At 43.9% G+C, this 23,007-nt stretch overlaps 1 protein-coding gene across 1 annotated transcript in view; it reads left to right on the top strand.

Annotated features, from left to right (window-relative positions):
• Nucleotides 1–102: 102 nt before the first annotated feature.
• GRAMD1B (GRAM domain containing 1B) overlaps nt 103–23,007 on the top strand; it is a 111,828-nt gene continuing 88,923 nt past the window's right edge. The window contains exon 1 of the mRNA XM_061476030.1: nt 103–125. The gene's annotated coding sequence lies outside the window, so the exon portion shown is untranslated. The remainder of the gene's footprint in view (nt 126–23,007) is intronic.

The following is a 23,007-nucleotide window of genomic DNA, read 5'->3' as shown; positions in this document are numbered from 1 at the left end:
CCAAGCCTGCATCCCGCCTCTCAGGAATGGGATCTTCCCCTCTTCGCATGGTGGCGTCTGACCTGGGCATGCTGCTGTGAGGTGCTGGCTGGCTGATGAATGAGTGCCGCTCCGAGCAGAGCCAGGTAAGACAGCCTTACTCTTGTTCCCATTCCAGCTGGCAGACGGGGGCAGTGCTGTAGGCACTGGGTTGTGATGGTCTGTGGGCAGCCAGGCAGAGATATGATGGTAGTGGTCTCTTAGCATGGAATGAAAAAGTACAGGTCCTGGGGATACTGTTTGACTGTCCCCCCTGGAGGTGGCTATGAGGGGACTTGCATGGTCTGATCAGCTATGCTCTCTATTTGAAGCACTGAAGTTACTGCAAGTCAATAGTAAAGCTATTAACATGGACTGTTGAAAAGGCTGTGATGGGAAAGACGGGCTTATATTTTGGGAGGGAGAAGAAATTCTGTTACTTTTCACTTGTTTCATTTCACAAGATGAAAATATCTTTGAGAGGGGTCTTTTGAGAATCACAGTATTCCAATAGTGCATACCATGGAAGAATAGGAAGTATGTGTCTTTGCACACAGGAAGGATGGTATATTCATATAGCTGTATGCATAATAACATTGTGTTTTGTGGACCTCCTGGATATTGCAAAACACTCGTGCAGATACTGCTTCAATTTTAAATGCAAGCTTTTCATTCTGTTCTCATATCTCGATTTTGTGCTCTTCCCCCCTCTAATTTAGTTGTGGGCTTTTTTACAGAGCTTTTAGCTCTTTCAACACATATTTCTAGCTTACACATCTAAGTGCTTGCCCTGGAAATAGCATGCTAAATGTGAGTTAGGCTACCGAATGCAGCAGGTTAACCTAGCCTTCTGGTTTGAGTTGTCAGAAAAGCTATTGCAACAAATGGGTATCAGTGTGACCACGCTTTTCATAGCTAGCTGTCTGTGTGCTTTTAGAATGAACTTAAGGCTCCTGAATATATTGTGTACCTCATACAAATACACATAAATATATGATGGGAGGCATTACATAGCACACTCAAGGAACAGAGTTGCTGGAGTGTGGGCTGAGCTAGGTGAGGATTTGACCACCCATGGATTATTCCTGGCTCATAAGATTAGGTGGGCATACATGTTATTAAGAGTGATCCTCCTCACAAGCAGGCATTAGGCCTTAAATAAAAGATGACACTGTTAATCTTGGTTTTGAGCGGGTTGGCAAAGAAGGCTTAAAATATTAGCCCTGTATGTTGAGCGTAGAGTAAATGCAGACACTGCAAACTTCATAAGCCACTGGAATTCTCATAGTATTGCCAAGCTCTGAAAGAAAACAAGCAGGTGAAAGCTTAACTTAAGGCCTAGGAAGCATTTCCTCCTTTTTGTTTAGTCTTTTACACAGCCATTTAGTGCCCTGCTGCTTGCAGCAATTGCAAGTAATGTAAACTGACATGAAAGAATACTGAGAGTTGTGACCAGAGCTGATCTGCTTGTCTTTCATTTATCTAATAAGCAAAGGTTGCATCATGTGCTCTGTGATCCATTGTGCCTGCGTGCCTATTTCATGAAAACATACTGGAGCAAATAGGGAAAAAGAAAATTTGATGTCAATATGGAGAGATCAGGTGCTGTTCCCATCATCTGCTTTTGACCTTTCCCATATAAGAAGCCTGGAACAGTTGGGTAAATGTTAAAGAAGAGGTTTGCTACAGAATTAGATGAATTTTCATGTATTAAAGAGTGACAGTGACTTTGGATCTTGCTTTATCTGGATTAGATGAGCTCTGAATGGTTCTTGTTTCTTTCCTTTTGCAAACTCTATTCTATTTGCAAACTATAAAACTGGAGCTCAGGTAAACCAAAAGGTTACGGTTTGAAGCTCCTGTTTCTTTTTTCCTCCCCTAACAGGGAAATAAGTGAGCAAATACTTTAATCTTTAGCCTATCCTAGAGGCAACTTGGTCTCTTCATACTTCATAGCATTGGTTTTCTTTTGTGAACGTTTATCATTGAAATTCATCTGTTCACTTATCAATGCCTTATTAATAAGTCAAAAATCAAAGACCCTGTCTAGGGACGAAAGAGTGTTAGGAGAGAGCACAAAGATGGCACCACCTAATGATGCTCTGAAGGTTCTGTGTGTGCCAAGGAGGTGTGATGTTGAGGTCCCTCAACTTTTTGGGCATGTGCAGGCTCTAAGGCTCACACCCCATCAAGCACCATGCCTTAATGTTGGCTTAAAGTGTCTTTTTCATTTAAATTCCACAAAGGAAAAAGGATTCTGCTTTTTCACTTGAGCAGGAGTGTATTTTGACATTGGTGATCAGTACCACGTATAGCTAGTAAGCGGTTTCTAGAGTGAAGGATATTTATGGCAAGGCTGTGCATGCTGCTGAAGGGCAGAAAACGCATTCCAATTACTTTGCATCTTGAAAGAATGTTGAATCTTGGGGAGTGTTATCCCCAGGTAGAAAATGAAGCAAGAGCTGCACCTGGCAGGAAATCATCTTCTTGTAAGCTTGGCTAAACCTTCAATGGAGGTTCCATTCATAAAAGACAAAGAATTTGTAGTAGACTGTTGTCTGGAAAATGCTATGCTTGCTGCTTAGACCAGAGATGAATTTAAGTAGAGAGCTGTCACTTTCTACTTCCAAAGCATCTGTTGCTCTCGAATGACGTGAGTGACTTATGAACTGTAGAAGAGAAGAAACAAAGCATAGTCTCACCTGACAAAGAATGCAGTCATAACTTCATGAGCTTTTATGGCATGTTTTGATCAAAAAGGAGTTGAGTATTTTAAAGCTGTATATTTGACAACATGTTTGGCGTGTCTGTGATAAGCCTTTTCTTTCAGTGTATCATGCTGCTTCTATACGCATGACTCTTGTGTATGGCAGCGCAAAATGCCCATGAGCTTGTGGCTTGTGTTTGTATTCCCCTGATGCTACGTATCGATGCTCACTTGTCCTATGTACTTCATGTCTGTTGTAACCTACTTAATGCAAAGGTACTACACAAGTTTATTAGTAATCTACTCCAGAAATAGATCTCGGGTCTCAGAAGTTGCATGTAAGTTTTGATGGTAATGAAATGCAAATCAGTAACTCCCTTGTGCTTCCATGCTCTTGCAAGTTTATTGGGAAGGTAGATGCAGGGCAAAGCTAAAGGCATTGTCAGTCCTGGAGTTTGAAATGTTACCTCCTTAAAAGAGGTAATCAAACAACATGGAAGCTCAACTGGATCAAGTCAGCAGCTTACTGGGTGTACACATAGTGTATTTCATGGCATTTCGTATATACACATTAACAGTGTGAAACTGTCCTTCATCTTGAAAGCCTTGGCTTTGTCTACAGTCTAGCTATTCATGAAAGGCAGGATCAAGCCTGATATTCTTGGATGGCAGATTAACTGTAAGATCTGTGTTTTTAAAGATGTAATGACAGTTCGGTTTGGAAGCTAATAGGGCACAGAGGCTTGAGCGGGTTTTGTCTCTGCTCCATTGTAGACTTCAGGAGTGCCAAGAAGCAGGTCGTATAAGGTCTGCCATTTTATGAATATGCTGGTGTTGATTTTTTTGGTGGTATCTGAGTAGCTAAATACTGTTGAATGAGTTTGAGCAGTGCTGACCCTTAGCCTCTGGCAAGGAGGACAGCAGCATCATCCTAGAGGATGCAGTAATAGCTGCAGAAGAAATAGATGCTCTGTAGTTGTAATGGAAACCAGATGAACATATTAATTGATAGCTAGAGTTGTTACTGCTTTTAGACTATTACTATAATTATTCCTTTCTTCTGCTTTCCTCTAGACTGCTTAGATTTGATTCTTCCAGAGTCAATCTCTTCTCTTGCTTGTGGTAGCTATATCAATTTCTCCTTCTAAGACATCACGTATTTTGGACCCTTTAGCTTCACCTGCTTGCTGTGTCATTCCTATATCAGGGTATGGGATTTAGCTTGAAGGCTTGATGTGCAAGAAAATGGTAGCCCTGTTGCCTGTGGCAGTGCCTGCTGATGTCACCCCGTGTCAGAGAATGATACAGCTATTGTTTGCCTGTTGCTTGTCAGCCTTGTACAGCAGTGCTGTGGATATGTGAATATTGCCCTTCTTCTGTGGGGTGCTACATTAGTGTAGCTGTGGGGTCTCTTGAGCCACTGAAGGTGTATGCTGTATAACAAAAATGTAGTGTTCTACTACCACAAGATTGACAAAACGTGTGGTGTCCTATGTAGTGCCTCCTGCCTGTAAAATAAGAATCATGTTATGCTCTTCAGCTGTACTGTTTGGCAGCCTACCTAGTTCCTGTTGATCCAGTTTCATTTCTGTTATCAGCTTTTATTCCATTTCCAGTGCTTCTCTCCCATGTCTCCATTTTTCTACATCCCTGTTTCACCCTTCTCTCATCCTTTGGGTGTTTGGCAAGGTGAACATTAAGGAATTGGGCTTTTAGAAGGATGATGACAATTGGCGATGTAAAATAGCTTAAAATGGAAAGACTTTTGTAAGGGCTGGAAAATGGCATGTTCTGGCCTTGTGACTGTACCTGCTGATGACAAGGAAGAATTTGGGGGTGGGGATGGAGGTGTTTCAGATCCAGCAGTAGAACAACTTGCACTACTCACAGATGAGGAAAGAGTAACGGATGAGAATGATCATGCTGTGTTCTAGCTTTGTAGCTGCCATGTTTTGTGCTGTAGTGGGTTGGGCTTTTCTGCGATGTGCGCCCAAATCCCAGACAGCCGTTTCCTTGTGAGACAAATGGATCAGTAGCATTTCTTGTCTCCTAAGTGTACTCCATTGGAAAGAATAGGGATCGGCAATGCTAATTATGACCATCTTCAGCCCTTATGTCTTCTAAGAGAAGCTAATGTAAAAGAACAAGCTGTTGTCTCAGCCTGTAGCGTGACACTCATCGCTGTGACACATGACACAGCAGAAAGGGCAGACACCCGCAAGCTGTAGAACCTTGGTGCCCTCTTGCCACCTTAAGCAAGGAGGGAACCCATCCAAAAAGGAACAGTTTACCTGATCTGACAGGCTTGGTTTGCAAGTTAATTGTATAACTCGTGGAACAGAGCATGTACAGGAAAGGAAGATGCGTCTTCCCCTGTGTCTTGCTTATCTAATGCTAAACTAACCAGGTGGCTCAGAACCTGAAAGCGTTTGTGGTATTCAGAGGGATCTTTGGTTTTGGTAGGGCAGAGCACAGCTGGGCAAGGAAATGAAATGAAAGGCTCTGTGAGTGTAGGCTGTAGTGCTGATTGAGTGTGAGATTTCTGCAGCTTTCTCTCACATTTCCATTTCTAACTAGGTCATTTACAGTAACCATGCCTTGCTGGCAGGCCTGATGACTGCAGTACAGCCACATGTTTCCTCTATTCCAATTCTTACTTAATGAAAAAGGTATTTATTTTAAACAGCTCTCATGTAAAAATCTGTAGTAGGGGGTGTCAGGGAGAACAGAATTGGCATGCTTGCAGGTCCTAATATATACATTAGGTGATGTGATGATACCACAGGAGAAACTCATTCCTGGAACTGTATTACTTTCTTATGCTTTTAACTCTGTCGCAGGGAAAGAGGACAAACATGAGCAGATAGTCTGTGTTGAAATGAAAGATGAATTGAGAAGCAGCTCTGATGCACTGCTATGATTGAGGTGAAACTGCAGAGTCTAGCTAATGACTTCCTAGTTGGCTGAGGCTTGAGTCCCACGAGGGAGCACTGTTGGGTTAATATTCTTTTTTTAACCCAAATGATTCATGATCTTTCAGCTCGCAGGATTTGCTGGTAGAGTATTTATAAGTTCTAGAAAGGAAGGGAGATGTGTGAAGTATACTTATTCCATCTGAAGCTCTTTGGAGCACTTATTTCTATAGCCACAATTATCTATATGCAAAGCACCCAACTGTGACCTTGGATTGCACTTTCTACAAACCTCCACATGACAACTAGTGTAGTGCAAGGGAGAGTGCTGTGACGGCAGCTTGATCAAGTCTGATGTTGTCACGTAAATACAAAAGAGCACAACCCTCTTTTTTGCCTGCATGATACTGTTAAGGATATAATTGTATGAACTCATTGAATACCAAGGTTTGCATGACACATTGTACACGGTGAGTCTGGCATCCAGAGAGCATTTTGTGATGCAGCCTGTCTGAGCTACACATGATGATGTGCTTCAGAGACTGTGGGCTCGGAGCAGTGTCTGGGTGACTTGAAAGGAAACTGGCATGATTCTGATAGAGATTAGGCAGAATAAGATCAAGTGCTGTAGTTGGTATGATGAGATGCGCAGGGTATCTGTGATCCTAAAAGTAGGAGTGCTCTGCACAGTAAATACTGCAAGCAGGGAAACAATCAGTCCTAGGCTGCTCTGAAAGCTTTTGCTGAATGCAACTATAAGGGAGTTACCCATATTTTACGGCCTCAATGCTTTTTATGCTTTCCCTCTCCTACAAATGAGGAAACTGGCGGAGGGAGAGCAAGTAACTTGTGTAATGTCAGGCATGTTTGAAGTAACAAAACCATCACGGGGTTTCTCCTTTTGCTGACAGAACTTTGTGGCTAGTGCAAACTCTGGTATTTCACTAAAGTGGGAACAGAATCTGGACTTGCTGTAAGTCTTCAGAGCATAAATGCTTCAAGGGCCTCACTTTTTGACTCAAAAGCAAGAGGTTAGTTGGATTAGTAGAGATGAACAGCTTGGTGAACAGTAGTGTGCTCAAAACGTCAAGCCAAGCCAGGCAGGTTTACAGTCCTTGCTGTAGAGAAGGTTTTAAGGCTTGTTTGCATGACAATGCCAGGTCAGTGACTGTGCTTATGACTTAAGAGACTTCCCTGTGCTAGGAAATCCTCTTGAAACAGGATACCTGAAAAAGTGGTCAGCAGGCTGAGGAAAATCAGCAGCTGGCTCATTATGCCAATGTGGTTGTTAGCTGTGATGTCTTCCATGGTTATGACTAGTGCAGCCTTTACAATACACATGGGAAAGATGGCTTCTTTCCATAATCAGTTCCACCCTTTGTGCTGGGAAATAGCTGCAGAATGATCTGTTTCTGATCAGTGGGCTGGAAATCACAAACTGTATATGGATACAACACTGCCTTAATCCTTATTTGTGCCTCAACCCACCCTCCTTGCCCACCTTTTCACCCTCGAGTTCAGCTGTGTTATGACTGAAGGAACTGTCTTGGTTCATTTTTATCCTGTTAAGCCTTGCTTCACACTCTGGAGACCTCTTTAAACAATGCTGTTGGCTGTGTGATGCTCCATCATGTGAGTCACTGCAGCTGTCATCCAGCCAAGGTGTACACATATACACTGGTTATTCTAGCCTGATTTATCAATTTCTCCCTTACTCTTCCAGTTCTTTTCTTCCACCAGTTTTGGTTTTCCCTTCCAATATTTAGCTTTTCCTGCCTCTGGGGTAGCCAATTAATCAGTATTTCACGCTTTGGTTTCCAAGTCTGGAGTGGTTGACAAGATCAAATCGATAGTCTGGAAACAGTCCCTTCAGGCCAAGGGAGTTTTTGTAGCCAAATTACTTGTTTCTGCCACTTTTTCCACTTGGTGGCAAAGTTGGCCACTTTCCTGTGTTGTGATTTTTAAATGCAGCATCAGTTACCAAATCTGAGATCTTTTTCTTTTGGTTTTCATTCCGATCTCTATCCTTTCCTTTACAGGAAAGGGGAAACCAATATATAACGTTTATCTTTAAGCTCATCTGAACTGACCATCTGCTCTTCCTTCCCTTTGCCAGGGGAAGCTTTGGGGATCTAGGCTAGATAGAAGGGGGAAAGTCTAATTACTTAGTATTAGACCAGACTTCCCCTTGTTTCGCAAGGGAGTGAAAGAAAAATGTGACCAGTGTGTAGAGAGGCTCTGGGCTATCTTGGTAGCCTGAGAAGCTCCTCATTTGATTTTAATGAGACCTTGGGGTACAAAGGTGACTGCATCTGAACTGTTATATAGCAAAGCTGGAAGAGAGCAAAATAGGGCAGTGTCTCTAGAGCATCTGACTTTGAATATCTGCAAGGCAGTCTGCTGCTTTGGACTGGGAAATGCTTCAGCCTCTGCCCTGCTATGAGATCACTTGGTATTTGTGGGGTTTGGCATCTCTGGTGCTGTCTGTGCTGTGCTGTATGGGCATCTCGGATCTGGAAATACTCTATCTCCATCTGCACCAAGTGCTGCCCCTGTGCTAGCAAGCCCTTAGAGAGCCCGAGGAGGTTTGTGCTCCCTTTCTAAGCCCTTGCAATCCTATTGCTGGAGTAAGCAGATCAGGCCAGCTGTGTGTTTACTATTTGTGCAGGTAAGCCTTTTATCTCTTAATGTGTCTTTGAGGAAGGGCCTCTCTTTCATATGTAGCTAAGATCTGAAGGCATGGTTCCCTAGCATCTACATAAGCTCCTTGGCTATAATACTGTACAAATAGCAGCATTGTTCTGCTGTAGCTATTATTCCTATATGGATGAGATGGACATAAGGAATTTTCTGGGAACAGGAAATATAGCTGGAGCAGGAAGCAAAAATGAGCTTTTTTAATCTCACTACTGCTTTCTATGCCAAATTGTTGTCTTTTTCCAGTGGAGTATGCTTGGTGCCAGAGCACAGATAATATGGATTGCAGCTGAGGGACATAAAGCCAAGCACCCCACTGCTCGATACTATCTGTTGCAGCTCTGAAATCAGTGGAGCTGCTCCACTTTATGCCAGCCAAGAACTTTTGCCTGGAGTGATTTGCTTTTTAATGTGGTCCTGCAGGGCCAATGCAAGTCTGTGCTTTTGTGGCCACATCTTTTTATTCATTGTCTCCTTTGCCTGGGGATTGCAGAGACTGAGACTGAAAAGAGTCGGCCAGGTGGCATTACTGACAGTATTTCATCGGCTGTGCAGAACACAATGCATGTGAGAGCCTTTCCAAAGCAGGAGAATAAGTGCTTTTGGTTTGCTTTCTGCAAGCATGGCTATTGAAGGCAAAATTCTTCTTTAAATAGGTCTAGTGCTGTTCCCAAGTTGGCTGTCTCCTTTGACTGGACTTGTTGAAATGTCAATATCAAACAAAGCTTGAATTTGGATTGGAAAAGGGAGATGGCTCAAGATCTCTGTTGAAGCGCTATTGAGTACTCTGTTTAAACACTCTGGAGAAGAAAGGTTTAGAGTGGCTGTGGATGTCAGCACTCTATGGGCAACAGAAGAAACCTTTGAGATGCTTAACACATGTTGTGAAGTCCCTTTCGCTAAAGCTGATGTCATTAAGTACCGCGGCTCAAATTCCAGCCCTTGAAAGCCACTCCTAACCCAAACGGGGCTTAGTGATTGCTGTTGTGTTTATTTCTGAGTGCAGCTGAGTTCTTACACACTTGTTAAGATCAGATCCGGCACTGGCTGCTTTAATCTGCTTGGTTTTAAGAGGAGATTTGAGTTCGACAGGTACGGGGTTTAGGCTGGTTTTGTAGTTTCCCTTCCCCTTAATCGCGAGTCTTTTACAAATGTTGCTATCTAAGGAGCTTAATGCTGCTTATCGGTTATTTTTTCTACTGTTATGAAGTGAAGCTCTAAATGAACTTATTCTGGGCTATAATTTAAACGCCAAGTGTAATTATTGCTGAAATGATCTGCTTACTAGTGCCCTTCACTCTCTGGTGACATCCCTTCATCCTTGAAGGGTGAGCAGAAAGAGAGATGAAATTACTTGAGCACAAAACCTGTGAGCTGTGTCTGAAAGAGGGCACTTCGTCCTGCTCTCTCTGTGGTTAAACTTCATATAGGAGTATGTAATTTATGAATAAAGGGCCTATTGGTCTCTTCATTGGGCATCTTCATCTGCTGCATGGGTTAGGAAGCATTAGAATGGTAGAGAATATCTCATGTGGTGGGTAGAGGAAATACAAGGGTTTTGGACTTCTTTCTGTAAGAACTTTCACAAGTTTGAGACGTTAAAGGTCACTTCAATGATCACTTCCATGAGTAAGGGAAGTTTCTGAGGGGGACTATCTTTTGGTGTCCTTTTCATGGGTTTACATAATGGTTTTCTTGTTCCATTGGCTTCTGGCTCCCTCCAGACTCAAGAGGGAGAAGGAAACTAATCACAGCAACATAGCAAATCCATGTTAATAGTTTTACTATGAGCATGCTCAAAGGTATGTGCTGCATATGTGTTTCAATATGAAAATCAATGGGGAATAGTTTTGTTGATGGCAAGTAAGCCGCTCTGAGTAACAGCTTGGCGTATTCCAATCCAAATGTGCTGCTTCCAAAATGTCATAAAATGTATGTGTAGCATTTGACTGTCTGTGTGCCATCTGTGTGTTTTCTAGTAAAGCTCTGAATAACTTGCTAATCGTTACTGTATGTTGTTCCTTTCTTTAGCACCCTTGGATCGTAAGCAGAATTCCTGAGAGTGTTTTTCATAGGGGCTTAATTCAGCTGATGATTGTGCTTTACTGGAACTCTTCTGAGGAGGGAATGAAGTCAGGAACTCCTACACCTAATCGTGTGTTTTGGATTAAGGACTGGTGCCATAAAATCAAAAGGCCCTCGTAAAGGGGGAGAGCACAGCCTCTATATGCAGAGCAAGAGAGGATGCAAGTTAACACACAAGTATCAGACAGAAGTGGAAGCAACAAAGTGATTTGAGGGAAGACAGAACATAATGTAGGTGTTTTGGAGAAGGGTGCTTAAGAGTAGGACCAATAGTTAAGTAGCCTGTCGGGGTAATTCTGGTCAGTGATAGTAGCATATCTGTTAGAAATGCACCCCTCAAGGGTGGCTGCTATTTTGGTTTGAAGTTTGATTTAGTTACTGCAAACCTGTGGCCAATGTCCACTCTGTTTGTAGTTCTGAACTGCCATCTTCATGGCAATGGTGGCATATAAATCTGCAATCAAGATGCTACAAAGTCAGGTTCTCCCTTTAAGGGAATACTTGCATTGCAATGCAAAGGATATGAGTAACAAAATCATGAATTTGGAAGAAAACGGGGTATTAACATCCTGTGGAAGATCTACGTTTAGCTAGTCAAGACAAGCATCCTCTAGTATCTTAAATATTCAGAACTGGGGAGATATAAATACTTGAGAGGCACGTTCTGTGCTGAGGATTGGGGCAGAATAAGCAGTACTCTCTGACAAGAGATGGATTGGGAAGACGCTCACAACTTCCAAGTTGTAGAAAATGTTCCTCTGTAATTGTGGCAAGGAGGGAAGCGCAATAGCCCAAGAATGGAGACTGTTTTTCTGCTTCAGTCTGTGCAACACTGCTATCTGTGATGCCTATTTATACACTCCATGTTAGCTGTATGATTGGCAGGCCAAGATAAGCAAAACTTGTTTGCGCTTTTGAGATGCAAGAAGGTGGTTATTAGAGGAGTAAAGGTGTTTATTAAAGGTGTTTATTAAAGCTGTACACAGCACAGTTTTATTTGGAAGGTATTTACTTCAGACTGAGTTTCTTGACTTAAGGATTTGTTCTTGTTCATTTCACCAACTTCTTATTCCAATTCTTTGTCTGAATGAAACCATTTGGAATTGTAAACTTAAAGTCTAGTTCTTGCTGTAAGAATGCCAGCCTTCTGCCCAACGCTCAGCTTTGGTTCTTTTCCTAAGCATATGCTGGAAATACATTCCAAGCTCCAAAGAGACCCAGTTCACATAATGCTTGAGTTTTAACAGCGCTGCTCCAGCAAACTGACGTTTGCCCTTTGAGTCTACGATGCCTTTTCCCCCCCATAGCTTTAACATCCTACAGTAAAGAAAGCAGAGTTTCCCAGCTGTAAACAGCAGCCCTGTTGCAAGGATTGCAGAAACCTGGAGTCGTTGGAAGACAGACAAGTAAAGGCTATTCCTGAGCCTTCAAGAGGGGAGTTTTATAAAGCGAGTGTTATGTGAGTTAGGTTTTGGCAAGCAATGGGATATGTGAAATCAAGCAGGGCAGGAAGAAGTTGAAGAGTTGTGGTGTAAGGTTGCACAAACATGAAATAGCAGGGTTGGGAAGCTGGGGCCAGGGCAGGATGTCGTGTGTGTCTTTGAATTCCAGCCCGCATTAACTCAATGAAAAGTAAGGATAGCTCCTGAGAGTGCTCTGTGTGTGTGCAGCCTGCCTGGCCTTGAGGGGTGTTTGTGTGTGGTTTCACAGTATTTCACAAGTTCAGGGTTGTGAACTACACCTGGATGGATTAATGTGAGCTTCCAAAGCAGCGTTTGAATACAAAGTTCTTTCCAGGTAAATATAAGCTGAGAATGGAAAAGGCAAACAGAATGGGGGGGGGGAAACGAGAAGGCTGAGATTATAACTCTGTACCTTTAAATCAGGACCTCAAATCAGTGACAAAGGCTGCAAAAGCTCCTTTTTCCTGGAAGAATCTGAGACACTGATATATCTGTTTGAATGTTTCCTCTGCTTTACCTATCTCATCAACACTTAATGATGATTCGGGTATTGGCTGAGATAACTAAGGGAATGGAGGTGCAGATAACCAGCTGCTGGGTAGTTTCAGATAAAGAGCATTAAGTAAGTTGTCTGAGGTTATGGACTAGCATCTGCTGATCAAGGATCAGATGAGGCTCTTTTGCTTTAGGCTTCTGATCTATCTAAATCCTTTAACCATGAGATAAGAATGTGTTTACCTCATATACTACAGAGGGAGCTCAGGTAAGTGCTTCAGATGTAGATGTTTAGGATAGCTGACTCCTGGCCTCGGTGGCTAGAGCACAATCCATCAATGATATGCATTGATATGGTTGAGCTTTCTGTCTTGTGAAGAAAGTGGGTAAAGTTTCTTGCTGTTTCTTGTGTAGATGGTGCTTGTTCCAAAGTCTGTGATTCTAACATCACCTCAAAGAATCAGTACCATCTTTTCCAGAAAAAGGCTGATCCAGTGCTATTTGTGGGATTAAAAATTCCCCAAAATCTCTCCATCTTCTTTTTCAGAAAAGGCTGGCAGATTTGTAAGGCTGAGAATCGTTGGGGGGAGGCTTTGTGGGGTGTGCACGAGTGAACTTATGGGCTTCTCTTAACCTTTCTTAGCTTGGTTCCTATTTAATGATGCTAGGTTGCACTAGCTCCTAGGTTTAGTAGTGCTGTGGTGCATTATTACCATATAGATAGATGTATTTGTACACCTCTAGTGTGTGTGGATGCTGGAATCACTGGCCAGAGCCTGATGTGAAGTCGTTCTTGTGCCATTAGGTCTCAGTGCCAGTCACGAAGTAGGCAGATACATGAATGACAGCTTGCCTGGCTCTTGTTTTACATATTTAGATGATGATCATCTTGGTGTCTTCCCACACAAACCCTCCCCTTCATCTCCTCTGACAGTCAGGGCTTGTTTCCATGGAGCTGTTTCATCCATACCTTAGGAAACCTTTTTTTCCTGTTCCCCTATAGACATAATTTGAGGTTTCTATGGCAACGTCTGAGGAGGGAAGGCCCATGATATCTTAAGCAAGTAAGAACTGATTCTTGGTAAGCCCCATGGATGATTGTATGTTCATAACACATGATGGGAGTGTTCACTGCCCTTTTATTCTGGCTTACATCAAATATGGTGGGGGAAAGCCTAAGGGACTGCCTGACTTGATAAAGCTCAAACTCTGAAAGTTACAGTTTAAAAAGAAAGGCATTAGGAGCAGTTAAACTCAACTGTTATGCTGTGAATAGCTGTAAAGACATCCAAGATCAAAAATGAATGATGTCATGTAACTTGATTCAATGTCAGCAAATCTTCTAGAAGCACACTAATACATCCTGTAAATCCATGAGATTTTGTATTTTAGTATTTCTGGAAGTTTGAAAATAATATATTAAAATAAGTCATTTTAAAATAAACTGATTGTATCTGGATTAAAAAAAATTTTTTCTTTAAACCTCCAATATTTGGGGAGGAAGGAAGTAAAATATTCACTATAAATTATGTGAAGGCCAACACCAGCAGCATTGTGAGAATCAGGAAGCGGAGCTCATTTGTGTTGGAAGCAGAGCAGAGCTCAGGAAACGGCTGTAGTTGAAGTAGTGGAGTCTGATCTGAGGCTCTGTGTATGGTGGGTTGATACAAAAAGGTCTTGTCTGGAGCTGGTCTGAGCAAGTTATTAGGCATTTTGTGGGGGAAACATGAAGTCAGTTCTTAATCTACCTGAAACAGTTTTGCCCCATTCTCTCCTACAGCACCCCTGCTCCCCAGTTTGAACTGATTGGAAGTGAGAAGAACACAGTGTGCTTAACAGCAACTGCTGATCTCTTACTCGTCACTTAGGACAAATAATCAAGGAGTGTGCCCTTCATATGCCTGTGTCCCACTGCGCTTCTAGAGGTGCTTCACTGTTCTGATCCAGTTGATGAGAGGTTTTGTTGCTTGTGTTGCAGTGCTTTCCGCATTGCATCCAGTGACTTTGATCTTAAAAGATCTTTTGAAGAATCCTAGAGAAGGAGAAGGTGCCAGAAGCTCTCCAAAGACCCTGAGCCCTGTGTGTGTGTGTGTCAGTTCAGTGAGTCGGAATTGTATTTCAATGGTACTAACTGAGAGGAAGATGGGAAGGCTCTGTTCAAATAGAGGGTAGACTGGGGCAAGTGTTGTGAGTGTGGCTGTAGTGCTGTGAGTGTCTGGAGGTGGCTTATAACTGCATTAAAGAAATGCCTAAAGAAAATGATAGGAGCTTTGGAAAACGTGAGCCTTGAGTCTATATTTGTATGACTACAGCTCTTTGTGTTCTTGTCACTTGCCTTTTGAATATGAAGTGACTTATGTGGAGTATGTCCTAATGAGGAATTGGTTTCACAGCCATGTTCATCTTTGGTACTTGGGTTACTGACAGCTGTTGTTTCACGTTGTGAGCTTCAGTTCAATTTTTGCTCCTGTGCTTTGTGTGTATTTTCACACACAGCACTTACAAGTGAAGAAATGTGTATATAAGCCAAATTACTGCTGAAGTCCAACTGATAATTCCTGGGAGGGGGGAAGAAGCCCCTTCAGGCATATCCCAGTTTTTACCCATCCAGTCAGACTGCTGACCCCTTAGAAAATGAGAAAGGATGTGTGGAATCACTACTTACTTCTGAGAAGTTATATCCTTAATGTTCGCTATGTAAGACAATCCCCTCTGTCATCTCTTGTCTGATGCTTTGTTAAAGCGGCTGCTTAGAGGGACAATCTCATCATCAATCATCAGTGTGTGCCTGCAGGCTTGAGACCCACCGGCAGCCGCTCGGTTTCCTTCTGGTCCTCGTGGCAGCTGCTATGGTAGCAGTTGCTGCTTCCAGTTGCTTTCTGCTTGCTGAAATGCCAGAGCAAGATGTTCGTTTACTGCAGGTTCGGTCAGATGAGGACTGGTGTTATAAATGCGAACTTTGTTAGTCGTCTGCTGCCTCTGGCTTTGAAAGTGCTCTTAGGATAACAGCGGGAAGGGAGGGGAAGGTGGCCACAGAAGATCCTGCCTGATTCTCATACTTTAATCAGCTGGATTTCCTATGATCTGGTGATCTTCCACTTCCCCTGCCTTTCTCCCTGTCTACATACAAATCACTTTTGAGTTTGCCTTCAACACCACTGCAGCTCCCAATGGTGATGAAATGAATCCAGGGCTGTGTTTCAGAGGCTTCCCTGATGAAGCTATCCACAGAAGACTGCCTATGCTCTCTGCTGTTTGTTTAACGCCGTAAGTGCTGCACTACCATGTGCATTTTGTACTGGCTGTTGGAAAAGTATATCTGAGTGTTCAACTATTTAATCTTCGACAGTTTTAACTGAAAAGAGTAGCAGAAAGGAGGAAAGTGTGAGTAGAGGATGTGCAATATTGGGCATTGAACAGCCTTGTTGATTGTAGTTTATATGGAACAATAGCAGCCTCCTTGGTGTATTTGTGACTGTGGAGGAGTTTGCTGGTGGAACTGGAGTGTCAAAGTGCTCAACAGGAAAAGCTTTATGATGTTATATAGATCAGTCTTGTAGAAGTGTTATTTGACCAATGATATACAGGTGAAATGACTTGGGTACTGTTCTGCATGCTATAAATATTAGTCTGTAGTAAGTTGTATTTATGAGTGTTAGATGCTGTTAACCTTCAAAAATAAGGTAGGTGGTGAGAGGAGTTAAGACATATGGAATTGGTCAGAAAAGCGTGGAGGGATCTCAAAGATGTGAGTTCATGCAAGCCTTTTGTTGTTACTCACATTGGTATTCACAGCTGTCCTGGGTTCAGCAGTAGCAGTCATTTTTTCTCCTTCTTGGTAGCTGGTGCAGTGCAGTGTTTTGACTTTCAGCTCGGGAACAGAGCTGATAACAAGGATGTTTTGGTTTGGCCAAGGACTTTGTGAGCCTCATGCTCTGCCAGGGAGGAGGGGAAGCCGGGAGGAAGCAGAGACAGGACACCTGACCCAAACTGACCAAAGAGGTATTCCATACCACAGCACGTCATGCCCAGGATGGAACTGGGAGTTAGCCGGAAGGGCTGGGAGACTGCAGGGTTGGAGGAGGTATGGGTCGGTGCTTGGTCGAGCTTTGGGGGCGAGTTATCGGTCAGCTGGTGCTGAGGTGTTCTTTTTGGCGCCCAACGTGGGGCACGAAGGGTTGAGATAACGACAGATCTGACTGGATTAATAGTCACTCATCAGAATGCTGATTTATTGGCTCTCAGAGTTGTTCTTGTTGATCTCACAGCTTCAGAATGTTGTAACTTAGGTAGAGCCGGTATTTGCTGTGATAGTGTTTATCAAGTGTGGGGCCTGGGCTAAGGCTCTCGTCTCACTGTGCTTTACGGCAATGGCTTGTAATACGGGCGGGCTCCAGCAGCAGGGCGGGACGGACGTGGCCGTGGACTTGTACCTGGCCGTCCGGCTGCTCTTCACCGTCCTGGCCCTCACCCTACTCTCCATCTTCGTGAGGCTGCGGGGAGCTGAGGGGGAGCGGCCCCGGGAGCCGGCGGCAGCCGAACAGGCCCGGGAGAGCGGCCCCGGGCACCAAGCGGCGGCGGGAGCGGGGCCGGAGGCCGCGAGGGGACGGCTGCCGGTGGAGGAGGCCGGGGCGGTCGAGGAGAGGAAGGAGGCGGCTGCCGAGCAGTGGGAGAGCCCCGCGGCCGAGCCGAGCCCCGCGGCCGAGCCGAGCCCCGTGGAGGAGCCGAGCCCCGTGGCCGAGCCGAGCCCCGCGACGGCCGAGAGCATTCCCCGGCAGCCACCCGCCGAGCCCCAGGAGGATGCAGGAGACCACGCAGCACTTCCCAGCAAGGCAGAGGAGGCTGGACTCAGGAAAAGAGAAGCTGGCGGTGGGAGAGCCGGCAAGCACAGCAGCTGCACCAGCCCCAGTGACAAGCACAGCAGCATCAACTGAGAGTTCTGAAGGTTTTGAATGGCCTGTGGGTATCCTTGGGACCTGCCTGCTGATTGTGGTAGGGATCAGCATGTTGGCACACACGCAGACTGTGTTCTACCCACAACCATTTTGTCTGATCTCAAAAGTTAAGCAGAGTCAGGTTTGGGTCTTGTCTGGGATTAGACGACAATATAGGGGGACCAAGAGGTTTTCCCCAAGGCTGGACAGTCACGAGTGGCAGGGTGTGTGGGACAGTATGGGCAAGTATCTAGTCCACTGGGCCCCTCCAGTGCTTTGGAAGTGTCGGAGATGGAAGGCAGCTGTGTGGAGTCCCCAGCAACAAGCTGCAGAAACTGCTGAAGGGGACAGTGAATTATTTTAAGCCTGGTGGGCCCATGGCACTTCAGGCCATCAGAGCAGAGATGCAACGTAGAGATGGACTCATGATCGAGGGGTGGAGTTAGCAATGGACACTATTGCCCAGATTATTCACGAGTGTGAACACTGCACACAATCTCTCCTGCTCTGACTGGTACAAGAGATGGAGCCTGACATCATGGACCAGATGGACTCAGCAGCTTTATAGGGACTGGTCCATGCACTAAGATAAGAGTGATGGTATATTGAAAATGTGGGATCTGAGCATGACGTGAATGGTATGGAATAAGGGGTGGATAATGTCCTGGGTTCAGCAGTAGCAGTCATTTTTCTCCTTCTTGGTAGCTGGTGTAGTGCAGTGTTTTGACTTTCAGCTCGGGAACAGAGCTGATAACAAGGATGTTTTGGTTTGGCCAAGGACTTTGTGAGCCTCATGCTCTGCCAGGGAGGAGGGGAAGCTGGGAGGAAGCAGAGACAGGACACCTGACCCAAACTGACCAAAGAGGTATTCCATACCACAGCACGTCATGCCCAGGATGTAACTGGGAGTTAGCCGGAAGGGCTGGGAGACTGCAGGGTTGGAGGAGGTATGGGTCGGTGCTTGGTCGGGCTTGGGGGGCGAGTTATCGGTCAGCTGGTGCTGAGGTGTTGTATTCTGTTCCCTTGTTATTTCCTTTATCATTATTATCATTGGTGGTAGCAGTAGTGATCTGTGTTATACCTTAGTTACTAAACTGTTCTTATCTCAACCCGTGGGGGTTGCATTCTTTTCGATTCTCCTCTCCGTCCCTCCGGGAGCAGGGGGAGGGAAAGAAAGGGGGGGAAGTGAGCGAACGAATTACCTGACTGGGTTTAAACCACGACAACAGCTTTTAGCTCATCAGTGGCCTGTCTGAGCAGAAATAAGGGATCTGGGTCTCCTTTGTAGTACAGCTAGCTTAGGTTTAGTTTTGCTCTGGATTACTGAAGTTATTTCCCTGGGAAGTATCCTTTTCTACATTAGAGGCCTATGGCAAATATTTGATCAAGGATGTACTGTAAACAAAGACAGAGCTGTGCATAAAACCTATGCTTTCAGGGGTTCTTGCTGGCCCCTAATAAGCAGATCACATAAATCATAGGAGGATGCATCTGTCATCGAGTACAGGAAGTGGTCTTGGTGTGGCAATCTTTGGAGAATTGATTTCAGCTGTCATTTTGACCTAAGTGAATTGATCAGCCTTGGTTGGAATGTGTCACATTTGTCACTTAATGGTTGAGGATGCTGCATGCAAGGCTTGCATGAAACTTGGAGAGGAAATCCCTAATCTTCCATGTAGTGCAACAAGGGACACTCGACACATTGCTGATAGCTTTCACCGCTCACTTCAGCGAATACCTGATCTCCCTGAAGCTGCCTTAGAGTTTTATGCGGGAAAGACCAGCCAGAAGTGACATGAGATGTAGATTCCCTGCTCCTAGGGCAGTGCTGACTTGTAGGTTCGCAAGTTTGGTGCAGCTCCTCTGGAGAAGGGCTGATTTTCCTGGAGCTGAGAATCTCAGCTCTTCATCCATGTGAGTTTGCTGCAGTGATTTGAGACTGACAGATGATGATTATTTTTATTTGTGTGACAGAAACCTTCTGGATGTCTTGAGCAGATGCTATTGAATCCTCACTTCTTGAGGGGGAAAAACTCAGCCTGCTCATCCATCTGTCTGGGCTTCTGCCTCATTATTAAGTGCTCTATAGTTTAGACTAAGTGGGCCGATCGTTTTGATCTGAGCTGTTAGGAGATGTATTTTCATGTCTCAGGCACACAGCTCTTTGTGTAGGTATTTGTATACCTGCTTTGTCTGACGGTCTAAGTTTGGAAAAGAGGAGCAACAGCTTTCACGCAGCACTTCATTGCACTGAGCACAACACCTTGTAAAAGGTGCACGAACAATTATTCTTATCCCAAAAGCCTGCTTGGTGCAGAGTACAAATTTCACTGACACTTGGTGCCTGTTTTATAACATTCAAGGACTACCTGAAGATCCTGTGTAACTGTGACTGCAGGAACAAAGTATGTGAGTACAGACAAATCACTTCACCCTCTACGCCTTGGTTTTGTTAAGTAGGAGTATTAATTACCTGCGTTGTACAGGAGATGAAAGCTTAATTTGCTATTGCAAACTTGCTCTGGGATTCTAATGGTAACTATATAGCGGTCTAAGCAAATGCTTGAAAGCTTACCAGCTTTCAAGGGTCCCAGCTTGGGACCTTTCCAACAAGCTTAAATCAAGGGATGACTTAAACACAGAGATGTGAACATTTCGCACCTTTATATTAAGACCGACGGTGCGACAGGTTCAATCTTAGGTCTGAAATGAAACTTGCAGTCATTGTCTTTGGAGGCAGACTAAGTTGTACAGTAAGGGAAGGAAGGTTTGCAAGTCTCCAGGCTCTGTCCTAGATAAATGGAAAGAGGTTTGCTGCTTGCTTGGTGCACACTTAGTATTTAAATCAAATGCTCTACTCTGAGAACTCCTCAGGAATTGCATGGGCAGTTGACAGTTGTCCTACTGCTATCAATACCTTTTAACTATGTCTAATTATAGAGCCTATTGGTTATTTTAGATCCAAATCAACCACTTAAGCTCTGTGCCTTAGATTTAATTACTAGATGTTATTCACATCAGGGACACTGATTCACCCCAAGTAGGTAATTGCCATATTCCAGTGTATTAAAGACGTTTGTCTCATGCCTCACTGAGCTTCTACTTAGAGGGGCTTTTTACTCACCATTTAGTCTGGGTTGTTTTATTACAACTTGATAAAGGCGGCATTGTGTGGCTCAGTCCTCAGCAGCCTGATGGGAGGCCCAGAAACACAATTTAAAACATTAATAAGCATCACTGGTTGCTTGTACGCAACACTAGCTGGCTGGGAGGAAGTGGGAGTGAAATTGCGCAGGCAGGGATGAATGGCAGATACTTTTATAACTAAGGAAAAGATTCTGCAAGGAACTAAGTATTCATTCCTGCAGAGGTTATTGACTCAGATGCTGAGTCTGGGCTGAATAATTTTGTGACAAAGAGGCAGAACTTTGCAAGCTAAGTTCACGGTTCAAAGATTTCATCTCTTTCTGCTTTCCAATTCTGTTCCAAAGGTAGTGGTATTGTTTGTGGGAACTGGCTTCTCACCACCCTCACCTCAGCTGGAATTTGAACCTGGGAATAACATCTTGTTCTGCTTGTAAATTACTCAGTCTTCGAAGTGCACTGCATTAACCGTATGTAGAAATCAAACCCAACGAAACAAAACCCAATCAAAATGAACCAAACAATAACCAGCTCAGTGTCTGATCTCTGTAGAATTCGATTTTTGGGAATCAAATGGTTTGGATTCTGTAGAAGGTAGTGGGGGAAGAGGATTAAACCTGGAACTGAATCATTCTGATGTATTTTTGACTTGATTGATTTATACCAGCGATTAAATTGTTCCTCAGCAAATCCTATGTACCGTATCTTGCACCGCTGGCTAGTGAAGCCTGTCTGTCGCTAGCTGGGTCCTTCCACATTGCTTAGAACTCTCTGAACCTGAAGGAGAAGGGTCCCAGCTTGGGACCTTTCAGGCTGATCGTATCTCTTCATCCTATGCCAGTTTGGTCCTTGATCTGCTAGCGCCTGCTCATCAACTGTTTTCCTTTGTCAGTGTATCTGACATAAGTTCACAACCTCTTGAGATGCTTTTGCAGATGGCTTATGAATAAATGGGCTCTTCCCCCTAGAAAAACCACTGTTGGGGTGAATGTGTCTGGCAACATTTAGTGACAGTCCCAACATACAACGTTGTGTTAAAAGTTGTTCCTGTACTTAACTATGTTAGAGGCAAGGAACCATTTGAAAAGCAAACTCATGCTGACTGTGTAGTACAAGCCAGGCTGTCATCCTGCCTGTAGCTTCTCGAACGCTAGAGAGCAGCAGGGGTCTGCTGGCGAAGGGTCCCTTCTGCCATACTCGGTGTTCAGAGGATCTGCGGGGCTGTGTGCTTTGGAATGCAGGAATAGGAACCCGGACCAAGTGTAAAATGCATCTTGGTTTAGAGACACATTCAAGAAACCTCAGGTTGATCCATCGGGGATGCTCCACTTCAATCACAGCTCAAATGGGAAGACACAGATTGGTAATGTGAATGTAGGATGCTGCTTTTCCAAAATTTAACTGACAAATAAAAGCCAATTTAGTTGGATGAAGGAGAAATCATGTAGATATGTTTCTTGTTTATATCTTTTATCTTATCTTGCTTATATCTTTTGTGTTATGTATAGCTTTTTTCTTTAGGTTATCTGTTTCCCTTCTTCATGTAGACAGCACTGCACGCAGTAGTATCACATTGCAGTCATCTCGGCCCTTGGTTTAAGAAGGAATTTGAAGATATATTTGTGCCCTTGCATTCTGGAACTCCTCCGTGCCTGCAGATTATAATAAGCATGTGGCAGTGGTTATGAAACGTGGTAGGAGCTGTAAACAAAAAGCAGAGACAAACAGCAGAGGGTGAATTATAAAGTAGTCGGAATTACATTAGAGACTGTTTTCCTGTTGCTCACCACTTATAAGTTGTGGTTCAGTCACGGAAGGAGAGAAATTGGCATCGCACATAATAGAACTCAAGATGATGGCTGAGAATTAAAGCTCAGCAAATATTAGTGCCCAAATTTAATAAAGGGGGTGGGGGGAAAAGACAGATTGTCATACTCAGCCATTATTCATTTTCAGCTAAGCAGATTTTCTAGTTCACAAGCAGTTGGATTCCAATGCACGCTGTAGCTGCGATCAGAAAGGAGCAATAGCAGATTTACCTTTCTATTCACCACCTTGAATTGGATGCTTGTTTTGTCTTGCTCTTGCTGGTGACAGGACATGGAGTTTTCAGCTCTTGTAGCTCAGATGAACTCTGAAGTCTCCTGGACATTTTGACTGTCTTTTGAAGATCACCATGTGACTGATGTGCTTCCTTAAATTAAACTTCAGCAGCTGTAACATCAGACAGCTCTCTTAATCTCAATATTATCGGAAAGGATATTGAGACATGAAATGGCTTTCTCTGAAGGACAAAAGAAGAGTGGGGGTGTGTTGCAGAAACCCTGATATCCAGTCTCAGCAAAAATTTAATGCTCATGTCTCATCACATGGCCTTTAAGGCAAAATAAAGCCTTTTTGGATAATGGTGCTTATGGGAAACTGTTACACTGGCTGCAGTCCTGTGAGAATTTGAGAGACTGTTTGAGAGACTGTTTAAAGGGTAGAAAAGGTGATGTGCGGTCCAAACCACTCTGATCACATGTAAAACCTCTTGGTGGTACTCGAATCTA

This window comes from Pezoporus flaviventris, unplaced genomic scaffold (assembly GCF_033815535.1).
Source record: "Pezoporus flaviventris isolate CSIRO_AGI_PZ_B2104156 unplaced genomic scaffold, CSIRO_AGI_Pfla_v1 ptg000093l, whole genome shotgun sequence".
Lineage (NCBI taxonomy): Eukaryota > Metazoa > Chordata > Aves > Psittaciformes > Psittacidae > Pezoporus > Pezoporus flaviventris.
The sequence above is the reverse complement of the archived record's forward strand: the minus strand, read 5'-3'. Positions and strand labels throughout refer to the sequence as shown.